Source organism: Suncus etruscus, chromosome 9, assembly GCF_024139225.1.
Source record: "Suncus etruscus isolate mSunEtr1 chromosome 9, mSunEtr1.pri.cur, whole genome shotgun sequence".
In the NCBI taxonomy this organism is placed as follows: Eukaryota; Metazoa; Chordata; class Mammalia; order Eulipotyphla; family Soricidae; genus Suncus; species Suncus etruscus.
The window spans coordinates 29,241,506-29,246,688 of record NC_064856.1 but is presented as its reverse complement, the minus strand read 5'-3'; positions in this window follow the sequence as shown (position 1 = coordinate 29,246,688).

Sequence of the window (5,183 nt, the reverse complement as noted above, 5' to 3'; positions counted from 1 at the left end):
TGGTCTTATTTTTTTTTAATTAAATTAAATTAAATTTTGGTTTTGGGCCACACTGGGTGATACTCAGGGGTTACTCCTCTCTCTGTGCTCAGAAATTATTTCTGGCAGACTCTGGGGATCATATAGGATACCAGGGATCAAACCCTAGTCAGCCTCATTCAAGGCAAACATCCTACCTGCTGTGTTATCACTCTGGCCCCGGTTTTATACATATTAGTACAGAAATAACAAGCAAGCAAACAGTCTTACACAAGCTAAATTGCAATTAAAACTGATGTGGCTTTGAAGAACAAAGGTCCTTGCACTAAACTCTTTCCTTCAGTCTCTATGCTCTGGTGATTTGGGCCTTTTCTATGTTTGTGATTTGCCATCTCCCTTAACTCCTCCTTATGTCTGTTAATCTCTGTCATTTTCCCTCATATTTTCAAATTTCCATCAACTCCTTCATATCACCTACAACAAAGTCCTGGCCTCTGGCCACTTGGCCCATTAGACAGGACTCAGATGTCTTTCCTTGGTCTCAGGGTCCTGCTCCCATCTCTTTCCCTGAAGACTCTGTTGCAGCCATAGGGCTTGTCCCATGCTCCTCTGACCACAGGCCCTTTGTACTTGCCACCATTTGGCCTAGATTATTCTCTCTGGCACTGGATGTGACTGACTGCTTCTCTAGCCTGAGACTCCTTTCACACCTGTCACCTTTGCTGGGGACTATTTCTGACATATTAAATTAATCGTGCCAATCCCGTTATTTAGTTGCTTAGTTGCCAGTCCTCCTTCTGCTAGTTTTTTTGTTTGTTTGTTTTTATTTTGGGCCACACTAAGCAGCACTCAGGGATTAGTCCTGGCTCTACACTTAGAAATCACCCCGGCAGGCTCAGGGGACCATATGGGATGCCGGGATTAGAACCACCGTCCTTCTGCATGCAAGGCAAACGCCCTACCTCCATGCTATCTCTTTGGCTCCTTCTGCTAGTTTTTTGTGGCAATGACCAGGGCTTGCACAAACATACACACACACACACACACACACACACACACACACACACACTTAAATGTGGTGTCTGTGCACCCAGCCATGTTGCTCACCATGGCTTATGGTGGTACTCACACCTCTATTCATGTGGGGACACTTCATTTGTCATAGTGCTCACCACTTTTATTTATTTATTTATTTATTTATTTATTTATTTATTTATTTTGGTTACATCCTGAGGCATTCAGGGGTTACTCCTGGCTCTGCAATCAGAAATCACTCCTGGCAGACTCAAAGGACCAAATGGGATGTTGGGGATTGAACCCAGGTCAGTCTCGTGCAAGGCAAATGCCCTACCCATTGTGCTAACACTCCAGCCCCTCACCCACTTTTTTTTTGTTTTTTTGGGCCACACCCGGTTGTGCTCAGGGGTTACTCCTGGCTATCTGCTCAGGAATACCTCCTGGCAGGCATGGGGGACCATATGGGACGCCAGGATTTGAACTAACTACCTTTGGTCCTGGGACAGCTGCTTGCAAGGCAAACATGCCACTGTGCTATCTCTTCGGCCCCCCTCACCCACTTTTTAAGTTGTGGTGCTTGCTGTTTCATTAGCAATGCTAACATATTGCAGTGTGCCAGTGATCACATATGTTTGTGTTGTGGTGTGTAGAAAGGGTTGGCACCATGCTACCACAAAGCTACCACAAGAACCTTGCTGGGTGCATGTGGATTGCACCAAACATCAAACTCTTAGTCTTATGCTTGCCAGGCAGGCGCTTTAGCCATTGAACCAACACCGGGACCCACCGTTCTGTTTCACTCCATCTGAGCTTTTGGTATTCTCTAGCCCCATATTCTATCTTCTGCACCCCGCCCTCTGGCATGCTCCTGGTCCCCAAACACGCACCCCAGACCTAGATGAGCCCATTAACTCTCTGGGCCTTGGTGTCCTTGTCCATGAAAGGGGACAGAGTTGAGTGTTTTCTGCATGAGCCGGCAATGAAAACCACAGAAATGAGGAATGTTAGGAAAATTATAAAGAGTGACTTGTGGGGAGCAGAAATCCAGCCCCTTTTCACACAGCTGCTGGCTTTGCATAGGGTGTCTGCCACCCCCCTCCCCCCAGAAAATATTCTCATCTTCTGCCTTGAGAGAAAGAAACAACATCTTCAGAAGAGAAAACTAGAGGCAGGAGAGATAGCATGGAGGTAAGGCGTTTGCCTTGCATGCAGATGGTTGGTGTTTCGAATCCCGGCATCCCATATGGTCCCTGAGCCTGCCAGGAGCGATTTCTGAGTGTAGAACCAGAGTAACTTCTGAGCGCTGCTGGGTATGACCCCCCTCCCCCCCCCAAAAAAAAAGAAGAGAAAATGGATTTTATTGACTTCTCTCCTACCTAAGACTAGAAGGTTCAATGTTTGTTTACACTTTGGAGCTGAAATCTGCTTTTTTTTTTTTTTTTTTGGAGGGGTTACACCCGGCAGCGCTCAGAGGTTACTCCTGGCTCTACACTCAGAAATTGCTCCTGGCAGGCTCGGGGGACCATATGGGATGCCGGGATTCAAACCACCATCCTTCTGCAGGCAAGGCAAACGTCTTACCTCCATGCTATCTCTCTGGCCCCTGGAGTTAAAATCTGAATATGGGGCGCTGGCAGGAACTTGCTGTGTGACCTGGGGCAGGTGCTTTTCCATTTCTATGCAGCTCCCTTTCCCACCCCTTTCAGGAGTGAGTGGAAATGTTTGAAGCTGGACTTCTCTCTGTGCTAGTATGTAAAAGAGAGCATCATCTCCTCCTGGCCAGGAGGGGGGAAGAAAGCAAGCTATCCCAAAGTGGTCCTGTATGGGCCTTGTCCAGGGTGTCCATTACTGAAGGACTCTTACTGCAAAGCACTTTCCCGTCCATTAGCTCCCTGAGGCTCTGAGATGGGGGTGGGGTAGGGATGGTAGCCTGCTATCTCCAATCCAATTTGGCAGAGAAAAAGGAAAGAAGCAAACTGTCTGGCCTATTAAGCCACATTTCCTACCATTTCTTCCCTGTTTCTACTTCAGGGCCTTTGCACTTGCATGTATTCCCTCAGACTGGCATCCTTTCTCCCCAGCTACCCTTCCTCCATCATTGTCCACTCACAGATCTTAAGAGAACTTTCCTGCTGCCAGTTGAAAGTCTCAGCACTAGAGCGTGGGAGTCAGCAGTAGAGCACTTGCCTTGTAGGTGTGAATCCCTGGATTTCAGCCCTGGCAGTGCAAACAAAATAATAATGCAACAATAACAACAAACAAAAAATGTAAAAAAATTACAAGTTTCCTTCCCAGCTCCCTCCACTCAAGACCTGTTCATGAGGCAACTTCTCCTTGACACTTGATACTAGGTCATCTTCAGATTTGTTTCATGCCTGGAAACACACTACAAGGTGTGCCTTTTATTAGCACTTTTAATGCTCCCTCTGTTTGCTCACCTCACTGATCTTGCAGTTCAATGTGAGTTTGAAAGATCCTTCTCATTCATTCCCCATACAGCACCTTGGGGGGACTTGTTGCTATGAGATTCAGCAGAAATAAATTCTCTCTCTCTCTCTCTCTCTCTCTCTCTCTCTCTCTCTCTCTCTCTCTCTCTCTCTCTCTCTCTCTCTCATTTTTGGGAGCCAGGCCTAATGGTATTGGTGGATGACACCCAGCTTGGTGCTCAGGGTCAATCGTAACAGAACCTGGTGCCTTAGGAACCATGTGTTGTCAGGGATTAAAAGCATGCAAAGTCTAAACTCAGCCTCTTGAACTTTCTCCCTGACCCGGAGGCCCAGAAACCAAGATTCTTGATGCCTTAAAGAAAAAAAAGTACTTTGAGTCCTGATCAATATCTACATGCTATCTGTGTCTTGCTTTCTTGGAGGGACAGACCAAAACTAGAACAGAGGGTTCGATGCTTTTTGATTCCGTGTTGCAGAGGAGAGTTGAGAATAAATTGCGGAAGACAGGATGGGACTCTGCCCAGATCTAAGGCTTCTCTCACTCTTTCTCATCTTTCATTCTATCTGGGACTCTGAACTAGAGCAGTTTCCCAAGCATGGACGTCTGCCCTTCCACCTTCACTGTGAAGCCTGGAGGAGGCCTGACAGGGGGGTGGCTGTGGTGAGAACCCTGTTTGTTTCCCAGGTGAAGAAATGAGGCTCCACAGCAGGAAGTTCAGGATAAATTGCCCCTAGCACCACTGCCTGAGATCATTGTGAACAGCCCCAGGAATCCCATCAAAGAAGGAAAGTCCTTGTATATGGGGACTTCAAGTGATCGGTCTCTGAATTTAGGCTCTACAGAGTGGGATGGAGGTCTTGTGGGGGAAGAACTGCCTTCTCTGGGCCTGTTTCTTCTTCTGCAAAGTAGGTATGTTGATGGTGGTGGTGATGACTGGTCAGTGGAGGGCTACTGAACTTAGTTTTTAAGATGTTTAGGACAGGAGCTGGCCCTTGGTAATTACTTAACATATGATAGTTTGTTTTTGTTTTTGGGCCACACCTGGTGACACTCAGGGGTTACTCCTGGCTCTGCTCTCAGAAATCCCTCCTGGCATGCTTGGGGGACCATATGGGATGCCAGAAATTGAACCCAGGTTCATTCTGGGTGGGCTGCGCGTAAGGCAAAGGCGCTACTCGATGTGCTATCACTCTGGGCCTTAATTAATTTCTTTTTTTTGTATGTTTGTTTTGTGTCACACCTAGTGATCCTCAGGGGTTACTCCTGGCTATGCACTCAGAAATTGCTCTTGACTCGAGGGACCATATGGTATGTCGGGATCAAATCCAGGTCTATCCTGGGTCAGCTGCATGCAAGGCAAACACCCTATTGGGGCGCTATCACTCCAGTTCTCCCCAGTTTTTTTTGAATCATCCTCTGTACTCTGACTCTGTTTCTCACACATAGACACATGCTCTCTCTCTCTCTCTCTCTCTCTCTCTCTCTCTCTCTCTCTCTCTCTCTCTCTCTTTCTCTCTCTCTCTCTCATAGGCAGGCAGCCTACTGAGTCCGCCCCCTGTGGAGGGGCCTTTACCTGTCTATCTTCCACCCCACTCAAACCAGGCCCACACGTGGGGTCATGTGTCCATCCCTTGGCCTGCTCTGACTCAGCTTGGCCACTGGACCAGGTGGCGGGAGGAGAGAGGTTACCCCAACAGCTGCTGGGCCTCAAAGGTCAAGGGATTGGCTTTCTACCAGGC